Below are 26,416 nucleotides of genomic sequence, written 5' to 3' on the forward strand. Positions count from 1 at the left end.
TCAGCACTATCTCAGACTTTTCAACAACACCAGGAGCCAGAGAAGGATGTTATGGTTCTGTAGTAAGGACGTGGAATTAAGTAAGTGTATGGAAAATTAAGCAAATTTAAAAAAAGAAATTATTAATTTCAGAATTTAAAAAGTTTTAACAGGAAATGGCAAACTATGTAACTGTAAGGTCAACAGTATTGATACAACTATCAATTCTTTTTTTTCCTTTTTTTTTTTTTTTTTTTAGTTTATTTCCTTGGAGAGGGGGTGGAGACAGAGAGAATCCCAAGCAGCCTCCGTGCTGCCAGTGCAGAGCCCGATGCAGGGCTCGATCTCACTAAACGTGAGATCATGACCCGGGCTGGAATCAAAAGTTGGATGCCTCACCAGCTGAGCCACCCAGGTGCCCCTCAACACTCATTTAATCAAAATCGTGCCATAACTAAGTTGTGAAGGTGGATGGAGCGGGGTACATGGTGGTGATGTTAAGAGCTAAATCCTCATTTCTACGGCAGGAAAGTAAAATAAAGCCAAAACCAAGAAATAGTAATATGAGCATTTCACATGGAAGGAAATAGATAGATGGGCTGAGTGGCAGCTTTGAGGGTGGGCAGAGGACAGCCCTTCGTCATTGCAGGATTTGGTGCCGCTGATCTGTTGGTCTATGGACACAGGACACTGACGGAAATAAAAACAACCGGAAGAATGACAACCCACATGCCCATCAAACTGATGGACGGATAAACACATTGTGGTCCGCCTACATAATAGGATGGGATTCGGCCACGAGAAGGAATGAAGTTCTGACGGTGCCACAAGATGGACACACCTTGACGACACCACGCCAAGTGAAAGACGCTGGTCCCAAACGGCCACATATTGTGGGATTCCATTTATAGGAATGTCTAGAAGAGGCAAATCCACAGATAGCAAATTAGTGGTTGCCAGGAGCACGGAGGAGGGGCGGATGAGGGGTGTTTACATAATGGCTATGGGGTTTCTTTTGGGGGTGATGCAAATGTTCTGGAATTAGTGGTGATGGTGGCACAAGGTCACGAATGTACTAAAAGCCAGGGAATTGTACGCTTTAAAATGGTTAAAATGGTGGACTTTCCGTCCTGTGAATTTTACCTCAGTAATAAAAAAAATGTAAGGGACACAATATAATGGATTTTGTCTATGTAGTATACAAATTCTATTTTATTTTTGTCTGAGTCTCTACAACATGTTTATACATTCTTCTGGTTTTCATTAAGCACAGGACAATGAATTGAATTGAAGTCTTTGATGATTTATGGCTTCTACAGTATCTGCAGATCAGTCATTGTTTTGAATAAGCCAAGATTGTATTTCAGGCACAACAGGCAGAAATGAATTATGTACTAACCTCAAATGTAATATTAGAAATATTTATGCGTGAAATTCTTTAGTAAGCCTAACAGGTTGCTTTCTTGTAATCTGACACTTTCATTTGAAGTTAAGAAGGGCAGAAAATTTAATGAATTCAGAGTTCTGGGAACTAATATGTTGTCAATGAGGTTACATTGTGTTTTCCTCCTTTTTTCCCAATTACGTTTGATTTCTCTCTCCTTTGACACCCCCCTCTTTCTGCAACATTTTCTACTGTCTGTTTTCTCCAGGAGTCAACTATTGAAAATCAGCAAGTCCTGGCTATGGAGAAGAGCGAGACCCCTCAGAGTCAAGCCAAGAAGCAAACCTCAGCCACTAAGACTCGGGGTCTCACGTGTGCATTAATTTCTCCAGAGTCCAAATTTGTTTCTGTTCATTTTTTAATGGCTTATTTGGGTAAGGTCACCAAGAAGATTTTTAAAGTCCTGTCTTGTTTTTAATGGCTTTTGATGATTACACACTTAGCTAAAGCCACCTGATTTTCTCCTTCACCTTGTTTAAAAATTCAACCAAGAGATTATATGCAGAAGTAGGATGTCCTTTCTCCTTCAAGCAGCATCACTCACTTGCGTGTGGATTGTTCTGTTTTACTTTTTTTATTTAAAAAATTTTTAAATAATTTTTTTAAGTAAGCTCCATGCCCAATGTGGGTCTTGAACTCACAACCCTGAGATCAAGAATTGCACTGCTCTACCGACTGACCGGCCCAGCCAGGTGCCCCAGGATTGTTCTCTGAGGATCACCTGAAAATGAATGTGGCTGAATGTTTAATCAATTGGGGAAGAGGAATTTTTATTACTCTTTTACAGCTTTATATACGAAATGTTTACAAATATTAAGCATCTGTAGTACATGATTAATTTGTTGTAAAATCCCAGTAATATAAATTGATACTAAAGGAAAAACCCAAGAAGGCCAGGATCACACTGCATAGGGATTAAAAAAAAAGGAAATCAGTTCTTTTAGATGAATACTTTCCATTAAAATACTTGTAAGAAAATTAAGTATCTATATATTATATAAATAAAAATTAATTCCAACATGATAATGTACCAACATGATAATGCAAAATAACCATTTCCAAATCTGGTAACATTCAATATTCTTATTAAATGAAAATTTAAAAAGTTTTAGTTTATTAAAACATTCTTTTTTTAAGGTAGACTTGATTTTTTAATTGTTATTTAAAATTTTTTTTAATGTTTATTTTTTTGAGAGAGAGAGAGAGAGAGAGCGAGCAAGCAGGGGAGGGACAGAGCAAGGAGGAGACAGAATCCGAAGCAGGCTCCAGGCTCTGAGCTGTCAGCACACAGCCCAATGCAGGGCTTGAACCCATGAACCATGAGATCATGACCTGAGCTGAAGTTGGACACTTAACCAACTGAGCCATCCAGGCACCCGGGTGGACTTGACTTTCTGAAAGTATTTCTGACTTCTTAGGGTCTCATCATTTTTTATTTGTAGCCACTCCTACCTCCCCTTAGTCATTTCACATAATAGACATTTTTCATTAAGTTAATATAATGGTTATTTTTCCAAATAATTATAAAACAAGACCCCCTAATTAAAGACTTTGCTAAATTCTATTATCTGCTGAGTAATTTCCCAAATTGTAGCAAACGTATATGTATTTCTTTTTACACACACAGTTATGAGGCATGAGATATGTTAGGCTATTAAAATATGCTACCAGTCCCAGAACAGGAAAAGAACATCAGTGGAAAAACTAGTGAGATGTGAATAAAGTCTGAAATTTAGTTACCTTTACCTAATGTTGGTTTCTTAGTCCTGACAAATGTACCATGGTTATAGAAGATACAGAGGAAACTGGATGAAGGACAGAAAAGAACTCTAGTATCTTTGCAAATCTTCTGTCCATCTAAAGTTATTCTCCAACAAAATGTGTACCTAAAGACAAATTAGGTACCATAAACAGAGAGTCTGAGTGTAGATATGAGTACTATGAGCTGTATTGTTGCATTACAAATAACCCCCAAAAATGTAGTGGCTTAAAATGATCAACATTATGTCACCATTTTTGTGGGTCCAAGTCTGGTCCTAGCTGGGTCCTCTAGTTCAAGGTCTCTCAGAGACTGCAGTCAAGGTGTCGGCTGCAGCTGCGGTCATAGGCAGGCTCGCCGAGAGAGGGTTCATTTCCAAGCTCTTGTGGGTCTCAGGTCATTAGCAGCTGTTGCCTGAAGACACTAGCTCCTTTCTACCTGGGCTTCCATGTCGGCAGTTCCCGACATGGCAGGTGACCGTCCTTAGAGAGTGTGAGCCAACACAAAGACAGGACCAGCCTCATCTCAGAAGTGACTCATCTCTGTAGCCGTCTTCTGTCCATGAGAAGCAAGTTATAAGGTCCGGTCCATACTCCAGGGTTGGGGACTGCACAGGGCATGAACACCAGCAAGTGGGGCTCAATGGGGGCCATTTTAGAGGCTGCCTACCCAGATGAGCAGGCCTGTCATTACATCCACCACAATGAAAAGAACAGTCCTAAGTAAGAGCATAGCATGGAAATCAGAGAGACCTGGGTTCGTACGCCTGCCTGTAAACTTGATCGTGGACAAGTCACGATCGTGGACACACGATCATGGACAAATTACTTTGTTCTTTGCAGTTTGTTTTCTCATCTGCAAAATGAGAAATGATGATAATAATAATAATACCCACTTCCCAAGACTATTTTGAAAGTTAGAGTAAATGAGATAATTCGTGTAAAATGCTCAGCAAGTGACCAGCACAAAGGAAGACCTCAGTGTTCACCATAATTGTTTATTATCCGATTTACAATACAAAGCTAATGTTGACAAGCTGTGAAACCCCAGGCAAGTTACCTAACTTTTCTGTGCTTCCATTTCCTCATCTAGGACTCGGGGAAAATACTACCCACCTGGCAGGGCAGTTTGGCGTGATGGGCGGTGATCATGTGGTTGGCACGCAGTAGCTGTAAATTATGATTTTTAATGGGCGCAGGTCTGCTCGGCAAACATTCACTGCTTTTTAGAGTTAGGGCACGTCTGTTTTTGTGTCTTTGCTGTTCTCTCAAATAGGGACAACAATCTTTCAGGAATAATTATTCTCCCCAAGGCTAACTCCTTAAACGTATCAATTCCTAATACTTATGCACATGAAAAAAAAAAAAAAAAACATCTGGAAAACCCAAAATGGAACATACATCAAAATCATATTTAAAAGTTTTAGAAAAGGATACATGCTCTTTGAGGCAGATTTATTTTCTTCTGTTTAATTTGGGTCATCACTAAAAGTAGTTTTTATTCCCCATGCATTTGGCAAATGAAAATGGAGAGAAACAATGAATTGGCCGAAAAGTGGAAGCATAACCTAGAAGGAACATTTGTCACAGAAGGTCGTGTGTGTGTGTGTGTGTGTGTGTGTGTGTGTGTGTAAGAACTGAACGTACACAGTGTGTGTCACCTACCACCCCTCTCAAATCCAAGGATCTTACAGTCTGGCAGAGAAGACAAGTAAATAACTGAGTGATCACAGCAAGGACAACATGGAGAGCAGCATATGGTTCTAAAGGAGGACAGAGAAGAAAGCCACCGCCAGTGTTCAAGCCTCAAAGCTGAAGACAAAGTGAAGTTCACAGACATGTACACATGTGAGCCAGGGGTTAAAGAATTAGCTGGAGCTCCCAGGAGAAGGAGGAGGAGGAGGAGGAGGAGGAGGAAGAGAAGGGTGAGGAGGAGAGGGAAGAGGAGGAAGAGGTGGAGGAGGGGGGAAGGGGGAGGGGGAGAAGGGGGAAGAGGAGGGGGAGGGGCAAGGGGAGGAGGAGGGGGAGGGGGAGGGCTGGGCAGAGGAAATGTGAAGGTACCTGGGGGGACAGCAACAGCAAGGGGCTGGGTGAGCTCAGAAAACAGGCAAGAAAAGAGAGATGAAAATCACGAAGGGTGGAGAAGGAATAAGGTCACACGGGAGGCTACCGAAGACACAGAAGAAGGGTGGGTTTTAAAGAGTTGAGCACGAACAGCCACAGGCCTTGGTGAGGTAGGTGGGTGTGGCAAAGCAGGGGTAAGGGAGTGAGAAGCGTCCTACAAGTGTAAGGTGTTCAGCCTTAACCCACGGGTGGAGCGGGGGCTGGGCTGGTTTTGGGGAAAAGATAATGGGTTAAACTGAGGGGTTTAACAGGTGGAAGCACCTAGGAGCCGCTGGAAATATGGAAATGGTGAGTTCTGGAAAAACCATCTGCAGCTAGAGCTCCAGTTTGGGGGAAATCAGTACATGGTGGGCGTGTCTGGAACCAGGGGAGTTGAGCACGATTAGTCAGGGAAAAGAGCGGGTAGGAAAGCAACAGAGAGGGTTTTGGGGAAATTGTAACCACAGGACTGCAAAAGAAGTAGTGACATGACCTCACTTGATGTGGGCGGCAGACAGAAAGTTTGGGCTGCAAATTCCAAGTGTTTTCCCAGACAAGTAAGAAGGAGGTCAGAAGGAGGAAGCGGTGGTGAGGAGAGCAAGGGAGGTCAAGAGGCCTGAGCTTCGTTAGGCAGGGCTGGCGGTCACCCGTCAGGTGGCGCGGCTTCTCCGGGCGACAGAGTGCTCGGAGTGCGGCAGGTGCACCCCACCCCCTCCTCGGGGATGCCACGTGGAGACACGCAGTGGCAGCGGCAGGCTGGCCTTTGCCTGGATCAGCACCTGTGGGCAGAGGCAGCGCTGATGACCCCTGCGAGCTCGTTCTTAAGCCTTTTCTCCCCACCTTGCTTGGTGCTAGAGAACCAGTGCTGTTTTTAACCTGACCACTTCCCTTCCGTAGTAAGAAAGTGTAATTTACAACAGCTCAAATATAACCTCTGGCTTTCTTCACCTTGTGTTCTGCTTTTGTTTTTGTTTTGAGGGAGAGAGAGAGAGGGCACGAGTGAGTGAGGGGCAGAGAGAGAGAGAGAGAGAGAGAGAGAGAGAGAGAGAGACAGGCGGGGCTCACGCTCACCCAAAGCAGGACCCAAACCTCAAACTCAGGAACCGTGAGATCATGACCTGAGCCAAAGCCAGATGCTTAACCGACAGAGCCACCCAGGCGCCCCCTTCGCCCTGTTTTCTAAACTGAACCGTATTAAACTTAGTTCTGTCCGAGCCACAGAAACCTAGTCATCTGTACCATTTTTCTTCACGTGCCTTGTTAGACTGAACTTCTTGCCAGCTTGAGCCCGGCCTTGCCTTTTAAGAAAGTGACCTGGTTAACTACGGAATGAGCTCACTGCCAGGCAGGAGAGGTTCACAGATGAGGTCACCGCACTTCTCACTGTGAACAGAATTTACTCCCTTGCTGCTCCTTTCGAATGACCTGAGGCGGTCTTTGATTTTATCCGTTTGTTTGGTTTTTTTTTTTTTAGGTATCTAGCATCAAAACAAAAATCCTCAGAAATACTGCAGAACTTCTCTAAAATAGAACTATTGGCAACACGCTAACAGTTAACCATTTATCAGCATTATAACACATGCAATTCAGGGCAATGAAATTCAACTTAAAAACCGGAAGAAGTACTTTGGTCTTTCTGCTCTGTATTTCTTTCTGTCTTCTCGGTTCTTATTCACAGTCCCAAAGGTCACCAGTGTATTTTCTCTCCTTTAATTGGCTTCACGGTGCTCTTCCCCCATCATTATAACCGATTTCAGATGGTGCTAGAAAATTATATTGACTCTGAACACCAAAAGAAATCAGTCATCCTCTAAGGGGCCACGGGAGGACGTGAGGGTCGGGAGGGACCAGAGAGTAATAAATCCGCCGTACGTTTGGCCTTTTAACCCTCACACGATGGAGTCTGTACGGCAGAAGGATTATTACACAAACGAGGATGAAGTTCTAACAATAAGACATCCACACAATTAGCTCGTTAGATGTGACGTCGCTGTTGGCAGGGCGAGGAAGGCATTGGCTGTGTCAGGCAGACTCTCGTGGCCGTCTGGTCTCCCGGGGCTGTCCCGTGCATCCCTTGTGCAGCTGGCCTCCCCCAAGAACACTGATTTCAAATGGTGCTAGACAATCACTATTTAAATCTAAACCACCATATGAAACCAGCTTCCTGAAGAAGCTTTATGATCTATTTTTTCTTCAGAATGCTCTCTTACAATAGACTCAAGACAACCTAGAAAGGAAAAAGCTGAAACCCGGCTGCGGCTATTTACTTTGTGGTCTAAACAGAGCTTTGGTGAATCCTGTAGGGGTGTACTGTTATCACCGAATCTGCGGTTGGTGGTGGTGGTGGGGGCATGCCTGTTGAGTCTTTATTCTTGATCTGCCCAGACAAAAGTTCAGTGTTATCATTCAGAGGCAATGGCACGTGTCAACCCCTTTCTTTCTGATGGGAAGTCAAGGGAAATCCTTTACTTGGGTAAAGACGCAAAGCTCTTCCTGGAGTCGAAGCATCCAGGTGCAGAAGACAACCAGAAAGGGGCGGTGAGGAAGCTTACCACATACGTGTACGTGGTACCAGATAAGCAGGTGGTCTGGTACAAGTTGAAGAAAAAACTTGCCTAAACCTTACTTTCTCTTCGAGGTAATGTTGTATGGTTCAAAGGATTACTATGATTTTAGGGTCCAAGGAGGCGACAGGATAGCTCAGAGGCAGAGGAACGGGCTGATGCTAGTGAGAGCCTAATGCTTTCTTTCCAAAATAGAATTCCTTCGACTGCGTCTATGAGTTAAAGAGTTTTGGTAGCTTTACTTAACTGTTATGAAAAATTTCAGACCTCCGTTACGTTTGAATGACAATAAAATGAACTCCTGAATTCATACCACCTCAATCCAACCATCGTTCATTTCTGCCATCTTGCTTTAGACCCACCATGTATGCGTAAGACCCCGTGTTACTTCTCTGCTGGGTTGTTTGAAAGCAAATTGACAAGCGTCCCGACACTCTGCTCCTAACGTCTTGAGCATGTGTACAACAACGAGGCCATCTTAAAACAATGAGGCCATTCTTCTGCACAATCACAACACTTTCATCATACCTAAGAAAACGGACAACTCTCAGTATCCTCTAGAACCCAGTCCACATTCAACTTTTCCCATCAGCCCAGATCCCATCAGGTTCACCCACTCAGACCCTTTTTACCCTACACTGCTCCCCCCACCTTTTCTTGGCTTTGTCATGACACGTCACCTTGTAAAGACGGGTTCTAATCCTGGCAGCACCATTTGCTTTGTCTGTTCCTGTTGGCTTAATAAATAAATGAACTGAACTTCAGCCTCTCTTTTTGACTCTCTTCATTCATCATCCTCTTTTACCATCTCCCTATGAGCTTGGGAAGAACACCCAATTACAATGAGCCTGTGGTTGATGATTTCTGCTGGGCTCAGCAGGGTGCCATGGGGGTTGGGGGGGGGGGGCTTCGCTTAGGTCTGATCAACATTCTTACCCCTTACAGGCTGGACTGGTTTTCTCCTAAGCAGATCCCAACACAAACTCCTTCTTCAGGGAAAAGCATCTGCTGCCCATGCCTCCTGCTACCACGCTGGGTTTTCCATCCGTGTGAGTACAGGACTGGAACACCGTGGGCTTACAGAGACGCGCGGCGATCACAGCATCAAAGATGCAACAGCTCACAGACCACGAAGGGATGCACGCACTTTGTGAGGCGACAGGCAGTCAGTTACAGGTTTCAACTGGAGAGTCCATTCAAGCATTCAAACCTAAAAAAGATGAATCCCTGCAACTCTTCAGTAACTATTTCACTAATTTTGGGAGTAGCTTGGGGGGCCACCGCATCTTTCCGTGTGTGCTGTTGTCATTTGTAAGGTCAGCACTGAGGCGGCAAGGGACAGCCAGGTTACTTTCATCAGTGCAAACATCCAAAATCTGAACAGAAAGGTCTGCTTGCTTTTTTTTTTTTTTTTACAAAGGACTAGTCCCAGCTCTTGCCTGCTACCAGTTAGAAGTGTTTTTCTTTTTTCTTTTTTTTTTTAATTGTTGTAACATTTATTTATTTTTGAGACAGAGAGAGAGCATGAACAGGGGAGGGTCAGAGAAAGAGGGAGACACAGAATCTGAAACAGGCTCCAGGCTCTGAGCGGTCAGCACAGAGCGCGACACGGGGCTCGAACCCACGACTGTGAGATCATGACCTGAGCCAAAGTCGGATGCTTAACCGACTGAGCCACCCAGGCGCCCCTAGAAGTGTTCTTCAAATGATGGACACTTCAGTTACAGGGAAAACTTTTCCTAAAGAATGAATTTCTTTCTTTTATTTACGTCTGATGAGATCATACGTGTCCTCGTACCTCGAATGTATGTCACACCCACATATACACACATACATGCACACGCACGTACACACTACATGTACAACCATATGGTTTTGCAGAGCCGATCAGACACGGTAGGTTTTCTGCATTATGCTTTAAGCATGCTTCTCAAGAAACTCTGCAGAAGAACAAAGGTGGATATGTTCTTTCGCACCTATCTGTCTCCTCCTGTGAGCCCTGTTTGACAAGGCATTTTCAGCAGACAAAAACTTAATAAGCAAAGTCATTTAGTATATTTCTCTGCAGTTTTGAAGCCCTTAGGAAGAAACTGAGATACTTTGTTGGTGACTCTAAAATGACTTAGAACACACGGAAACGGAGGTCTTGAGTTTGGGCCTCTGTGTTCACACCATCCTCTAGAGCAGGAGGCCAGTTTCTTGAAAGGAAGTCTACGTGAGGAGGAGACTGGCTACCAAAGCAACGGGGACAAAGTCTCATCGTTCACTAGGAGGGAAATGAACAAAAGTAAGTTGATAAAACAACAGGGGCTCATCCATTCTCTCTCTGGGACATGCACAGGGACACAGGATGACGGTGACTGGTTCCTCATCTTGGGTAGGGAAGTATCTGCTTACTTTGTGGAGTAAAGCTTTTGGTGACATTCAATGACAAGGAAAGACTGGCGTGCTTTCCATTCGCCCATGTTTTCCATCTCCAACAATCAGCCTGACTGTTCTGTATTTTTAGGCCAGGATACGGGAGGGCTGAATTTCTGTAATTCAGGGGGTTTCTATTTTAACCATCAACAATTTTAAGGTGCTGCACCATTTGAAAGGAGTGTTATTTTTTTGCCAATTCTTTCTCACACACAGAACACACGCTTAAAATCGTTAAGCTCTCCCTCTCCAGCATTAATCACCTTTCAAGAAGCAAATCGTTCCTCAGTGTCTCTTGGCCCGCAAGCCATGAGAATGGGTTTCTGTTTCAAAATCCAGTCTGTGCCAGCATACTTCATGCTGTTTTTGAGCAAGCTGCCCCTTTGTATTTTTTCTTCCAAATCTGATAGGAAAGTTGGAGCCTGAAATGTGAATCAATAAACCACACCAGTAACTCCTGTGTGGCAAAAGCGGAACAGCACAAGTACATTGTTTTCATCGAAGTGAAATGCCAGTCTGTTCTTGCAGGAGCAAGCTGGATTAGGATAACTTCCCCGGAGGCTTGAGAATTTCACAAGAAGACTGTATCTGCCTAGGACACTTAAGAATGCAGCTTCAAAATGTTACAGGCATCAGTATACAAGAAGCCCGACTTGAGTAACTCAGGCCAGACTAAAATTGCAACTGTTACTGGTATGGTGCTAGATCATTTCTCATTCTCTGTTGACTCCTATGCCTTTAAAGAATGCTTTCCTGCAGGAAGCAAATGAGCAAGCTGGCAGAATCTGGAGCTGTGGTTCACAGGTGAAGCTTCAGCTGTGCTGTTTACTAACAATGGGATCTCGGGTGATCATTTAATTTTTCCAAGCCTTAGTATCCTGAGCTAGAGAATGGAGATCTGCACTCCTGTGCTGGAGTGGTCGTTAGGGTCATATGGAAACAGTCTAAAATTTGTATTTTATTTTAACTGAGTGAGAGTGTGTGCATGTGAGTGGGGGAGGGTAGAGGGGGAGAGAGGGAGGGAGGGAGGGAGGGAGAGGGAGAGAGAGAGAGGGAGAGAGAGACAGAGAGAGAGACAGAGGATCCCAAGCAGGCTCCATGCCTAGTGTGGAGCCTGACACAGGGCTTGATCCCACGGCTGTGAGATCATGACTTGTGCCGAAATCAAGAGTTTGGCACAAGATGATGTCAAAGCAACAAGTGCCAAAGCAACAACAAGTGTTGGGCATCAAGATACCCAACAGACTAAGCCACCTGGTCTATAATTTTTAAAGCGCTACACACATTTGTCATTTTATTGGATGGGTCAGAACTCTGGAGTGTCTTTTCAGGGTAAAGGCCAAAATAAACTCAGAAGTAGACGGGAAGGCAGTTTGAAAAGCTTCTGTTTTGGGAACACCTCCTCTGTGCCAGGCACTGTGCTACGTACTTTCAATGTATTTTCTCAACATTCACGACCACCGAACAAGGCTGGTTGGTATCCCCATTTTCCAGGTGGGGGAACAGAGACTTAGAGAGGGCACAGGACTTGTTCTTGGCCACAAAGCTCATGAATGGCAAGACCAGGATTCAAACACTGACATGGCTGATTCCAAGCCCAGGCTCTTAGCCATTATTCTTTCCTGCTCGGTGCTTTATAGATGCTGTAATGGCTAATCTTCAATGGCCTCCGGGATGTCTGAGCATACGCTGGCTCCAGGTTTCAGGGTTTCATCAGGGAGCACATCAGTCACTCATCAAAACTAGCTTTGGCCCTGATTAGCAGAAGCAGCACCACGCAACGCCCCTAGAGGAACTAAAAAACTTGGAAATGAGCTGGGTCTGGCTAGCACTGAAGGGTCAGGGACCTGGACCCTCAGCCACACTTCTGATTTGCAGCGTGACCTAGAGCAAGTCATACCTTCTCGGAAGCTTCGTTTTCCCATTTATCTTCAGGAAGCTCAAGTCAAAAGAGCATGGTGAACTCGTCCAACAGATCATGGCATGCTATCAGGACAGTGCTAAAACACCATCTCCAAAATACAGCCCAGGCAATTCTCCCAAGTTTCCCATTTCTGTGGGGCAGCGGGGCAGGAGGGGCTGTGCAAGCTTCTGCATCCAGCGTGTCAAATCTGCAGCTGGCTCCCTGCACCGCCTTGGGTGAGTTACTTTGACTCTGGGCTTCAGTCTCCTCGCCTGTCAAATCAGGGGACCAGCAGTACCTGCCACATAGGGTTGTTGGGAGAATTAAGACACAGAAGGAAAAGCAACTTGAACTAGAAAGAGCACAAGGCAAACGTTCAGTAAATGATGGCTGTGCTGCTGGGAATAATAAATCAGTCTTCCTTCAGCACACCGTGAGCAGAGACGTGTCTGAGAGATCTGCCACAGTTTGTAACGAAAGGGCTCACGATCCTGCCTGCATACGTTTTGCTGTACATGAAGGCATTCCAGAGTCGCTGGCTGCAGAGGTGTTTGAAAACTACTAAAATCTGAAGAGATGCCCTTGGATGTACAAACGGCATCTCCCACTGAATTAACTGAAACGAGTATCTTTAATATTTTCCAACTTTCTCTCCTCTTCCTATTCTAAGACCCGAACATGGGATCAATACTCTTATTTTTAAGCAGGAGTTCATATTATAGGTTTTTTTTGGAACAGTAAATCGGGAATTGGGTGTTCAAAAAAAAAGGAATAAAGATCAAACACCGATGACCATTAAATTCTTTTTACTGGAGAAATCATCTAGGAACAAAATAAAACAAAACTCCCTTAAGGTTGATTTATGAGCACAAACCTCTACTTACATGGGGATGTAAAAGCAATCTGATGGATATTTTCCAGGCGCAGAAATCTTCAGGAGGCATTTGTTCAGAAGATTAGCGCCTGGAATTTAAATGACAGTGTGAACCCTTCGGAAACATCCCAGAGCAACAGAGGAAGTAAGAGTCAGTTGTCTTCTCTTGTTGCCCCACCAATGTCAGAAAGAGACGAATTTTTAAAAACGAGAAATAAACAGCACCTTCTCTTTCCTGCTTAAGACACAGAGGTTGGGGAAGTTCCTGAGCACCGGGGGGCCTCATGCTGGTGCTCTCTCTGTCCAGGTGTGGCAGCCGCTGTGGAGACAGTCTGCTGACACGAAGCCACGCATTTCGCAGATCGCCAGGGTTTGCTCAGCGAGAGGGCATACAAAATAAAATACGGTATAAATCTCTAGCTCTAATCATGAAAGAAGGCATAAAAGCAGCCTGTCTAGAAGATGTGAGGAAGTTTCTATTTTAAAAGTTGACTTTGCAACCTCATGTTGCAGCAGCATGGGACTCCAGAAGGCCAGCAGAGGGCAGCACTGGCCTGGAAGTAAACCTTCACTGCTTCAGAGCTGGGCAGAGGGCAATTTAAGAACTGAAACCGCAAGACTTTCTCCCTTCCGTGGTCTAACTTTAAAGCTGGAATGCACCTTGCACCACATCACAGGAGAGGACGCCCATTAGAGAGGTCTTTGTTGCTGAAAACCGATCATTCAAGGGCACCTCAGTCTCCTGACATGTGACCGGTCACAGCAAGGGGGTGGGAGGGGGCGGCGGCGGGGGGGGGGGGCTCCAAGGAGGGTTCCTCTGGAGGAGCTTAAATCTCACCAGCTCACATTTCACCCAGCGGAAGGCTGAGTGACTCAGCAGCGTGATGAAGAGAAGTCCACCTTGTCAAGTTAGCACCAGTTGCAACTTCTAAGTTAATGATTACAACTCCGCAGAGGAACTTAAACACAGCCGAGGCCGCAGAGCAGGCCGTGCTTATCAGCAGATGGGGTGGTGCGGTCTAGGTCTAGGTACACGCATCAGAGCCGGCTGGGGAAGAAAACAGACTGCCCTTCGCAGGTGTGGTCTGTAAGCCAAGTGCCGTTGGACACGTTCTCCCGCAACTATGCCCGTGCACTTCAAGATGCTATCAAAACAGGGACATGTTGGGGTGCCTGGGTGGCTCGGTCGGTTGGGCGTCCGACTTTGGCTCAGGTCATGATCTCACGGTCCATGAGTTCGAGCCCCGCATTGGGCTCTGTGCTGACAGCTCAGAGCCTGGAGCCTGTTTCAGATTCTGTGTCTCCCTCTCTCTCTGCCCCTCCCCTGTTCATGCTGTCTCTCTCTGTCTCAAAAATAAATAAATGTTTAAAAAAAAAAACAAAACAGGGACATGTTATGTGGGGCACATTCTTGTGAGCTGGGCCTGAAATTCAAGAGCACCTTGACAAGTAAGCGAAATGGTCAAGAAAGGCCATAGTTCTATTCCATACTGTCAAACAACAGAAAAATGAATCTAAAAAAATTCAACCTGAGGGGTACAAATGAGAAGGAAGATCAGGGTAAACATAAAATTCAAACCACCGTGGACTATTAGATCACACACGATTCTGAAAATATTTAAATACTGTTACAAAATAACAGCATGTTTCCACAACGGTCTGATCATAAAAACGAGGACAGGAACCAAAGTCACGGAGGCGCTCTTTCCCTTTTCAGCAGAAACGGAGATGTGTCAGGCTGTGAGGAGTGCCAGTCTGTTTTTCTGGAGCTTTTCAGCATTTGGAAAAGCATGTGGAGTAGTTCATTCAAGGTGCTGGGAAGTCCTCCTTTAATTAACCTTGTCCTATAAATGTACGTGACAAAGCCTGGTTCTGGGCAGGTCTCTCCCATCCTTGCTGTGGCCCCCTGTGAGCACTGGGACCTACAGCCTCCTAAGGTTTAGATGTCTGTACATCACATACAGATGGGAAGACCAGAGCACAGAAAGGTCTGGCTAGGAACACTGAATGAGTTAGTGATAAGGTTTCTCTACTACGAGGATAGGAGCTTGACGAGCGCATTTTCAGCTTCCCGCTAACACCCCTTTGTGAGCACTGGACTCCATGCCTTCCACAGTGGCTCTTGGTGGTTCTAATCTAAATGCGGGGCTGAGGCCTGGACCAAACCCACCCCACAGGGGAGAGTGACAGGCAAGGAGCACGCCTACTTCACCACTGGGACTCCTGTGGCTTTCCTGAAAGGAAGTCAAGGGTCGACATGCCTTCTCAATATGACAGCCTTGGTCACAGAGGGCCCCCAGAGGAGTCATCGCCCTGAACCTTTAAGGTCTTAGAAGCAGACCTCTGTCAATCCCTGCTTAGAATCAAGCCTACCAATAAATATCTTTTCCTGGTCTTTGCCTTTCCTCATGAGCACCTGCTTGTCCGAATTAATATGCTTACACGCTGCCGTTTTAATGTCATAGGCAGTGAAGTGACTGCCCATTTAATGGCACATTTAGACTGGAAACAGAGGCAAGCAGCATGAGGTTAGGGGCCAGAAAGACGTGGATTCAAATTTTCCCTCAGTCGCCTGTTGCACAGCTGGGACAAGGGATTTATCCTTTCCTGAACTTTAGTTTCTTCATATATGAAGTAGGGACAATAATGTTACTTCTTAGAGTTGGGAAAAGGTAACTAACCCAAATAAAACACATGGTACATAGACCTTCAATAAATGTTAACCCCTCTCCCACCCCGACTCCCCATACTCCCCTGGGAGGGAACAGCACATCTAACATTTTGGATAAAACGTCCAAAAGTACAAGGGTGCCTGGGTGGCTCAGTCGGTGAAGTGTCCGACTCTTGATCTCAGCTCGAGGCTTGATCTCAGGGTAGTGAGTTCAAGCCCTGCGCTAGGCTCTGCGCTGGGCGTGAAGTCTACTTAAAAAAAAATCTGGAGTGCCTGGGTGGCTCAGGTGGCTCAGTCGGTTAAGCGTCCGACTTGGGCTCAGGTCATGATGTCGCAGTTTGTGGGTTTGAGCCCCAGGTCCGGCTCTGTGCTGACGGCTCAGAGCCTAGAGCCTGCTTCGGATTCTGTGTCTCCCCCTCTCTCTGCCCCTCCCCTGCTCACGCTCTGTCTCTGTCTCTCAATCATAAACGTTAAAAAAAAAAAATCCAAAAGTATATACAATCAGTGTGATAGATTTGGTGTGAGAGACTAACATAACATTGGGCATCAGTCCATAGAAGCTGTGGGTCAAGAGCTTCTCTCAACTTAAAGGGTGGCATATAAGCCAAGGATGTCACAAACAGGGATTCAAGAGTCTGGGAAAAGACACACAATTGGAAACTGGGACGAGGCTATTCCAACATTTCCGTCTACCTGTTCACACACCATTGACTCATGGAATTTACGATGTACCAGGAGCTGTATGAGGCCCTGAAGGTATGCGTACAAACGAGGCAGGTGAGTCCAGTGCAAGCAAACACATAAACAGATGACGACGGGAGCATAACCGGGCTCTGAAGGAAAGCGGCACGCAATGGGGCAAACGCGGGAAGCCCCAGTATGTGAGTGGGTTGCACACAGGGACGGTCACACATCTCACAGAGGGAGTAGCCACCAGAGTGGTGCAGAGCCACCAAGTCACTGCTCAACGCCACTGATAAAGACAGATGGGTTCGAACCCGTCAAGTGGCACTCACGGACTGCCTCCCAAGAGCCCAAGCACCTTGCTGGACACCGCCAGAAGATTATGTACGTAGGTGATGTGCATGAGACCTTAAACTCTAACTGCGGAATGAAGTCTAATTAATATATAGGGACAAACCCCGTGCTGAAGTACGTCACGCTGACAGAGAGGACCAGAGTCATTTAGGATGAGATGAGGTTGGGACAGGCTGACTAGGTCCAGGGCTTTGCAGAGGAAAGGGGCCTGAGCTGGGCTCTGGAGGTGGCCTGGGCAGGTGGCAAAAGGGGGTTTCAGGGAGAGGAGGGCACATCGCGTTAAACGCAGCAGGAGGCGAAGGTCGGGGAGAATGGAGGAGCCCCCGCATTTAGGGGGACCTTTGGGTACTTAGACTGCAAGGGACTTGAAGTGACACTGGATGCAGGACAGAGAGAGAGAGACGGTGCACTCATAGATGTATCCCCCCTCCCCCCGCACTCACACAGGGTGTGAGTTTTGAGATCAGGGTTGGCACAAGAGGAGAAAAAAAAACCCGTGTATGAAGAGCAGGAGAAACGGGTCTGTTAAGACCTAGTGTGGGGGAAGCACTGCACTGGAGACACAGAGCGAGGACAGGGCACCAGCCCTCCGGGAGCTTGCAGGCTGGCAGGGGTAGACAAGTAAGTAGACAGCATCAGGATGATGGGACACGTACCAGCAGAAAGGAAACTGCAGGCTCTGTGGGAGCCACAGGGGAGGCACCAGATCTGGGGTCTGGAGAAGCCCTCCCAAGGTCCTTCCATTCTCCATCTCCACAAAGGAATGGGCATGGGTGTGGTCATTTCCTGTGGGTTTCCTGGAGAGGCCGGGAGTCCCTTTCTCAGGGTGCCTTAATGAAGGGGTCCATTTGTCTGGAATGCGGTTTTGGCTGGGGACAGAACAGACTGAACGATCCCCTGTACAACGCCCTTCAGCGGGACAGGAGTCCTGTTTAGAAGGATCGACTCCAATCCTTTAGAGTCCAGAGGGGGCCGAGCGTGTCCCGGGATGCTGAGTTACACTCGCAGAGGTGAAGCGGAGGCAGGACTTTCACGGGCACCGCTGAGACCTTCCCATATGCCTGCAAGTGCAGGGGAATTCTCCAGGACCACCAGAGAACAGCAGCAGGGGAGGAGCGCGCCCTCACACCCTCTCCCCAGCCCTTTGAACCCCTCCTAAGAAGCCTGTGAATACGGCACCACCCTGAGCAAGAAACAGCGAGGGCGGGTGAGGGGCATGCTAATCCAAAGCGAACACGAAAATCCTAAGAAACAACACAAGCTGCTTCCTATTTCATTTTTCCAGCTTACTGTGTAATCTTCTGTTAGGAAAATTTTACCCACGGCTTCAATTTGAAACACTTGCTAGATTATAACTTGTTAAGTATACACAAATACAACAATGCAAGAAGAAGAAAACCCCCGGAGATTTAGTGTGTGTGTGTGTGTGTGTGTGTGTGTGTGTGTGTGTGAGCCAAGGTGCGCTCACGTCTGCGCGGCACATGACACAGCCCCACCTCCCTGCAACAGTGACCCCTGGGAAAGGCCACAGGGCCACAGGGCCCCCGATACAGCCAAACGCCTCTCCCCACTAGCTCTTTACAAAATAAATGGTCTACCTTAACAGTGAAGGGAATGAGGGTGATGAGAGGGAAAAATGCATTGTTACTTATCTCCGGGATCATGCTAGAAGCTAAACATGAGAAGATTTTTCCTCCACATGGTTTCCGGGGGGCCTGGCCAGCATGGCACTAGATGTTACTAGGACTAAGAAACAGTTCCTTCCATGCAAAGATCTCGCTGGGGATGCTTCACTTATGATATATTCTACTTTACGTCCTTAGGGCAAAACGCCTTTTGTGATAACCATGCCATTAATGTAACAAAGTGATAAATGACAGTTGCCTGACTGCCACCCGGGGCCAGCGCAGCCCCCCAGGAGGGCTCCCAGACAGGGATCTGGTGCAAATTCCCGCTCTTTGGCTGGCGTTTTCTTCCTTAAATTATTTCGTCTCTCGGTTCAGGCTGTGACCCTTACACAAATAAAGGCCCCTTCCTCTTCCTAGGCACCTGGGGAAGCCCTGGGAGACAGCCGGCGTGGTCAGCGCGGGGACCCGTGCCACGTGCTTTCCTGGCCCCTATGGATGGCGCAGGTGGCATGGAGTCCAAGGAAGAAGTGGTCTTGACCGTGCTGGGGACAGGACAGGGGAGGGGCTCCACGACCGCCGGCTCCCACTTTGGCTTATGGGGAAACGACTCCTTCCTGGGGGCTTGCAGACGCCCTCAGGTCCTTCCCCAGGCAGGAAGACGGCGCTCCAGCTGCTCTCCCAAAGCCCTCCTCCTCCGGTCTGTCCAGCTTCTCTATCCCATTGTGCCCCCACTGCCCTCCCTTTACTCCATTACCAAGGGGCACTTTTAAGCCTTCTGGAGCATCTTCTAAATATTACATTTACTCGGTACCCAAAAGAGTACAACATGTTCTCAGAACATTGCTCAATTCTTTCTCCTGTGGGAAGGACTCAAAGTTTGTTTTATTAAGATCTAGTGTGACATAAGTTAATTCTCATCCAAAAAAAGAAAGAGAGAGAGAGAGAGAGACAGACAGATCAGGTCTCTTATTCTGGCACGGAGATAGAAATGGAAATGTTATTCTTATTTCTGCCCAGAAGCTAATAAATTCACAACACTGACAAAAGAGATTTTGAAAAAGCTGCTTAGGTCAAATAAATGATTTGTTTCGTTTTGTAAAAAATGAAGTTCTCTGCTCTGACCTAAGTAGTTTTCTAAACATTCCTCAAAGGGCAAGCGGCCTCTCCTGGCCGGGAGGCCAAAGGCCTGCTGGAGCCTCCCCCCAAGGTTTGGACAAGGGGCTGTGTGGTCAGAGGAATGAGGCCGGGCTCAGACTTGGCGACTCTCCTTCCAGCTCTGTGGCCTCCAGACGACCAACCCCCCCATGCCTTGGTCTTCTCCCTGAAACAAGGAAGCTGTATTTGATCGTTTTCCTCTTGCTCTAAGTAAGATGATTATAAAACACGACATTAAGTATAAGGCTGGTTTCTGCTGTGGACCTCACCTAAGGAGTTTCAGTCATAAGCCCGTGTGCGGAGAGAGAGAGAGAGAGAGAGAAACATTCTGAATCATTCAAAACCATTAAGAATGTTGGCTCTGACTTCTGAAGGGCAGGATAAACACACCCGTGCCCAGGCGGGAACTCACTTACTGGATGTCTCTGCCTTTTTAACTCATCAGGGCCCGAGTATTTCCCAAGTAACTTCTAACGGCTTCGATGCTTCATGCTGTCACACTGGTCCAGTAACACAGCTTCCTGAAAGGCTGGCCACACGTCACTGGGTGTTGAATGTTCATTAACCTCTCAGTATGTTCACCTGATAGAGGCTTTTTTTGCAACCTTTATCCAAAAGGTGAGTCCTCCCATGCCCCATGGGTCAAGGAGTAAATAAAACTTCTCTCCTTAAAAAAATTCTCTTTCTCCAAACTGCATGCCAAACCCAGAGAGTCGAGACATTCTTTTGAGTGGAATGGATTCCGGCAGAATCATCTGACCTCTAACCTCCAAATGTATTTAGATTCAGCCTTTATGGATCTGAAATCACAAAGGATATAGGGATCAGCACACAGTTCTGGTTTCTAGTAGAATCTACCTCAATTCTTCCACCTTAGAAAAACCACGAAACCTTTTAATGTTCTGTGATGTTTGTATGGCTCATTTTTTATACATACAGTATTCATGGAAAGTCAACAGAAGAATAAAGGAGGAAACATGAGTGTTAGCTGTCTGGGCCCCAGGGAGGTCACAGACCATGTGCATACTAGAACTCAGGACAATTTGCTCGAGAAAATGACCTCATTTTTGCCTTCAGAGACATTCAGCTGTATAGGAATAACTGGGCATAGGATGGGTAAAGTAAAAAAAACAAAAACAAAAACAAAAACAAAAAACCAAAACCAACTTTTAATTTAAAAAAATCCCATTCTCAAAAGGCGACAGATGCAACGCTACTTTCTCCAATTTTGAAAGCTCACAGTGGTGACAGCAGAGTTAACCACGCACAAAATTTGCAGTCAAGCAACCAACTGATGGTCACCAGACTTTTTTTTTTTTTAAATGGCCTTATAGGAACTGAGCAAGCTGGTAGTATTTCCTAAGAGTTATTGTTCAGTTGTGAAAATGTAGAGAGCTTTTTGCTTTGTTTTTGGGGAAATCATGATCAGCTGAGATGATGAGTAGGCAGGCAGGCTTGTACTTCTTTTGAGACTTGATAAAGGCTTATTCTGCCAGGCAAGGAGAGATACTAGAGTTCGCTTGTTTTTCTTCTCATTTTTTTTTTTTTTGTTTTGGACTGAGGTCATCTCTATTCATTGGTGTAGTAAACAAACCATACTTTTTTTTAAACCTCCTTTTATTTTTTTTAATGTTTATTTATTTTTGGAGAGAGAAACAGAGTGGCAGTGGGGGAGGGGCAGAGAGCGGGGGAGACACAGAATCCAAAGCAGGCTCCAGGCTCTGGGCTGTCAGCACAGAGCCCGACGTGGGGCTCAAACTCACAAACCGTGAGATCATTCCCCGAGCCGAAGTCGGAAGCTTAACCAACTGAGCCACCCAGGTGCCCCTAAACCTCCTTTTAAAAGCAACAGTACATTTTTATCCTCCCTGGGAATGAAATAAAGGCATCATGATTTTAAACACCAACATCCATCAGAGCATCTATGAATAATGAAAAAACAACAAAAAAACCCCACCCTGTACCTCATTTGATATAGCTTATATAGCTCTCCATTTTACTTCTTAAACTCTCTTAATTCAGAAGCTCAAACAGAATTTTAAAACATCATTTCAAAATCCTCTTCGTTGCATTTTTAAAGATATCCGTAAATGGGTGATTTTGGTGTGTTTAAGTGAAACCACCACAGACCGGAACTGTAATCGTGAGAGAAGAACTCTTGGTGCTCTGCCAAAGACACCAGCGAGCCTACCATTAGGATAAGTTCCTTTTCAGTTCTTCAGTGGGCTTGATTTCACCTTCTTATCAGCTCGGTGACAACACTAAATGCGTCCAAGAACCCATTTTTCCTTTGCTCTCGCTGTTGCACTGGGAGCCCTTACAGGGCCCGGGCGAGGTGGAGAGTTCCTAGTTCGCCCAAGCTGGCCTCCCCGGGGCACTGTTCCCAGGGTGGTGACTCAGCTTTGGAGGCCACCTGCTGCGTGGGTGCCGCCACCTTCCGGGTCATTACCAGTCACGAGGGTAGAGGCACAGGGCAGAGCTGAATGGACCCAAAAGATCAACGGCTCAGGGCCAGGTCAAGGGCAGCGCCGGAAGGAAAGCCTCTGTCTTATGGAAGATTCACCCGAGAGGTGAGGCGATGGAGGCAGAGGGGCTTCGCACCAGCATCCTTCGGTCTCGGGGGTCTCCGCGTGAGTGTCAATGCCGCGACTTACGACGAAGACAGGGCCACGGGGCAGCTCCCACTTCCAACCCCACTTTAAGTCACCACGGATGTTGAAAACAATAAATGGCATCTGCTGTCTCCGAGATCCCCACGTACCTTTGAGGCCTTTCCACCAGCAGCGTCCAAAGCACCTTCAGGGCATTCTCCCTCCTTCCTTTAGACAACCCCCTGCTCAAACTAAAATAAGCTGTCTGCCGTCACCTGCTCGGCAGGCCCTCCGGCTCCCGAGTACTGTGCGAAACGGCGAGCTGTCAGCGCTCACGGGCACTGAGCTCCTCCACCTGGGATCCCTTCTCCTTCTTCGGCCCTTTTAACGTTCGTTCTGTTCAGTGTTTCCTCCTTGCCGGAGCGAGCCTACCTGGACCCCCCCCAGGGCTCGGCTCCCGCCTCCCCACTCACGACGGTCACGTCTGTTTAGAGTCCCCTAATGCGTTAAGGGACGAACGCTCAGGGGACACGTATGCCGTGTCTGATGCCGTGTCAAGTGCAAGGAGCACGAAGGAGAGAGACGGGGCGCCTGCCGCAGGAGGCTCCCTCCCTCGGAGGGAGGAGAGGAATGGGCGCCGGGCACACGAGGGGAGGCCTGTCTGGCAAGGGAGCCGGGAGGCTCGGCGGAGGATGCGCCAGGTCGGCCCCCGGTGCCTGAGGACACTCTCCGACGAACCGCTAGGCTGAGTGGTGAAGGAAGCGCAGGGCGTGAAAGGAGGAAGCTAGACGAGGAAGGGAGATGGGGAGGAGGGAACCGTATGTGGCATCTTCTCTTCAGCATGGCTGCAGCACGGGGTTCGAGGGTGGGGGGCCAGCAGGGCCTCGTCCCACGAGGACTCTGCACAGCCGTCCAGGTGCCTAGGTGTGTGAAGTGGAACCAGAGTCACGTCCGAGTGGGACAGGGGCGGATGGCAGTGCCGCCCGGAACTGGGAATTTTTCAGCCGAGAGGCACTTCCACATACGTTATCTTCTGTAGTCACCACCACACTCTTGAGCCATTTATGTGGCAATTAATCACACGCCGCCTTGTGACACGTTCATTTCTGCTATCTCGTTCCTTAACGCTGCCTGCGTGTTTTTCGTCTTCTCCCTTCTCCTGGACTATCAGCTCTTTGCAGGCACAGAACGACACCTTCTTTTCTGGTGGTTCCGGTGACCAGCACAGAGGCTTACACCCACAGACGCTTGATAACAGATGTCTTCATTGAAATTTCAGACGGTGCTTTTGCCACACGGCTGGCCAGGTAAGTAAGTAAACTCACAGCAAATGACCCTCGAGTCCTAGAATTCAGACGATACGTATGGCACAGGTAAGAAATGGTATGAAATACAGGCGAGGTGAGCTCGTGCTGTGAGGTCCTGGAATCCGAACTCTTGCACAGGAGAGTTTTGAGCAGGACAGTGATGTGACTGATGCACGCTTAAAAGGATGAATCAGTGAGCATCAGGAGGCGCTAACAGAGACAGGGAACAGTACAGGAGAGGTAAGCGTCGCTCACCGAGGGGACGGTTTCTCTACCATCTGCAGGGACACGAGGCTCTTTGCTCCAGGGCCCCTTGGGCTCACCTCCGTTCTTCCCTGAGCTCCATCACACCCAAGAGGAACATTTGGTGCTTCGGGTCTCTGCTTACTCGTCTTCCCCCTCCCTTTACTCGCTAATAATTAGCAAGCAACAGTTATATGTCAGACACTGTGACACAGAGATGGAAGTGTAATATCTAATACAGTGCAGAGGGCTTCCTGAAGGAGGTGAACCCTGAAACGAGTCTTAAGAATGAGTAGGTGTTAAACAGAAGAGGAAGAGAGAAGAGCGTGTGCAAAGACGCAGCCCTGGGGCAAAGGAGCTTGGGCTCGGGGAAATTCTGAGAGATGTGCTGGAACCTGGGTAAGGAAGAGCCACTAAAGGGCTTTAAGTAAGAGAAAAAACACAATCAGATTAACATGTTTGAGCAAGATCAGTCTGGAGCCTGAAGGTAGTGACCCTGGAGCCTGGTAGTGACATTGTCCTGTACAGATTCGACAGAAGCAGAATGGTTAAGCCCTGGAGATGGAACGTGTAGTGAGAGGGTGACTGAGAAAAATCTTTGTAAAAGAGCTTTAAGATTGACACATTTCACACAGGGGATCCAGCAACAGGTAAAAGCACTGCCAGGTTCTGGCCACAAGGGGGCAGCTGCACACAGCCACACTGGCGGCCAGCCCCGTCCAGGTTTGTTTGCAAAAAACAGGACAGTTGATTTTGATCACCAGAAGTGGCTGGCCTTTTTAAAGGCTTTTGGGACCAGTAATTTTAAGTGACAAAGAACAGTTACCATTCTCATAGTTTAGTTCACCGTGAAGTCAATTTAAGACGTTCTCTACTCACGCTGGCTTCTCCTCGCCCCCATGAGATGTGACAAAATTTCAGATCTGTGACTTGCAAGACAATCAGCACAACTTTCTACCACCTTCTTGTCTTTCCATCCCCAGACTGATCACCTGATTAGCCCCCCCTGAGATCTGCAGTGCCGCTTACCAAGTCCCCAAGCCCCTGGCAGGGCAGCAGAAGGACCTTCTGCCTGGGGGCAGCCTTTAAGGATGTCATTCTTGGTGGAGAGTGGATGGAGCCACCCAAACATAAGAGAACGGGGCTCTCCACCACGCAGGGCAGAACCACTAAGTACATTCTGGAAAGGAGCCACAAGCTCTCTAAGCTTGCCTCGTAAGCGGTTTCCTCCCTCTGAAAACCTTTCGTGGTGGAAGCCATGACGTATCAGCTGATTTGGGGGGAGGAGCGTGAAAACTGCTCTCCTTACCCCTCAGGGGGGCTCTTTTAAGGAGCCCTCAGAGAAATGTGCTGAGAGTCTAAAACGTGTAGGCTGAGAAGGAAGTTTCAGTGAAAGGGCTTTCACTAAGGAGAACCAGCTAATAAAGAGCTTGGCCGCCACGACTAAGTCCGACAACGACCCTTGAAAGTGCAGGAAAACTGGCGAACGCTGCGGGGGACCTCAGCAAGTGGGGGGGGAGGGAGGCACCACCTCCAGGTCAGCGGCGATGCCTACCCGAGGCCCCTTGCCTCCACCACGTAGGTCATCTGAGGGCAACGCTGGGGCACGCGTTCCACGTGGGACTGAGAAGGGCCACTTCTTCCGCTGAGGGAAGGACTGCTGTCTAAGCACCAGGGGAGGGAGACGGGGCACGTGAGGAGGTGCCAAGCTGAGCACTGCTCCACAGCGGAAGGGCATCGAGCGCCCACGGCCCCTTCGGCTTCCTTGGTCCGTCACTCGCTCTGACTGGCTCTCCCGTCAACCTGTGGCCCATTTACTGTTTCTCACTCAGAGGCCAAAGAGCCTAAAGAGCCTGAAGGAAGAGGAACAGATCCCATCACCTGCACGCTTCACTTACTACACGTTCAAATCCTTGCAGCAGCCCCTCGAGGCAGGTACTGTTACGATTCCCATTTTATGGATGAGGAGACTGAGGCAAAGAGACATTAGGTAACTTTAAGCGGCCAAAGTCACACACCTAACAAGCCTGGGATTCAGATGTGGTCTCCTGCCTCATCACATCAGCAGGGACCGAGAAGCCAGTAACCTGCAGAACCACACCCGGCACTCGCGGGGCGCGGTGCATGTGGGGGGCTGGAGGGAAGAGCCCAGGCTCTGGCCTCCTAATCCCAACCCCTGTGTTTCCTCCACACACTCTGTTGTTTCTTCCACACTTGACGGCCAGGAGAGACAGATGGAACCTCAATCAAAACCGAGCAGCTAAGCAGAAGCTTACGAAGAGAAACCCTTCCCTTGTACGGAAATCAACTCTCGCTTTTCTCAGCACATACAAAAGTCCTCCGGTCTCGAAAGTGATTCTGGAGAGGATCACCTACGCCCCAGACAGGATCCCTTCCATCCCTTCCCTTAAGTTGTACTTAATTTATAACCTCACTGGAGTTTTTCAGTTGATTTAACATCACCGGTGGTTTAAATCGGCGCACCACAACTCCTAAGAACCTAACGGCAGAGGTCATGTTGCTCTCAACATCAGGACAGCGACGCCTGCTTGAATCCGCTCCCGGGAGAAGAGAAATAGAGTGGACTACGTCCTCAGGCCCCAACCTCCAGGGAAAACCACACTTCTGAGGCAAAAGGAGTGGCTGGTTCTCCCAGTCCACACTGGGGGCCGGGAGCCCCCCTAGAGGCCCTCTGCAATAACATCACACATTCAGGCTGCATCTAGGGACCCTAAAAACC

General features: G+C 47.5%; 1 long non-coding RNA gene across 2 annotated transcripts; it reads right to left on the reverse strand.

Annotated features, from left to right (window-relative positions):
- Positions 1-6,071: 6,071 nt before the first annotated feature.
- Positions 6,072-13,820, reverse strand: LOC102958702. 2 transcript variants are annotated; one of them, XR_006212760.1, is made up of 4 exons: positions 13,269-13,820; positions 13,054-13,132; positions 12,167-12,467; positions 6,072-9,058 (listed from the first exon to the last, which is right to left on the reverse strand). It is a non-coding gene; the product is annotated as an uncharacterized LOC102958702 (long non-coding RNA). The 2 variants fall into 2 exon arrangements; XR_006212759.1 differs by having other exon boundaries at positions 12,167-13,132.
- Positions 13,821-26,416: the final 12,596 nt, after the last annotated feature.

This window comes from Panthera tigris, chromosome A2 (genome assembly GCF_018350195.1).
Source record: "Panthera tigris isolate Pti1 chromosome A2, P.tigris_Pti1_mat1.1, whole genome shotgun sequence".
Lineage (NCBI taxonomy): Eukaryota > Metazoa > Chordata > Mammalia > Carnivora > Felidae > Panthera > Panthera tigris.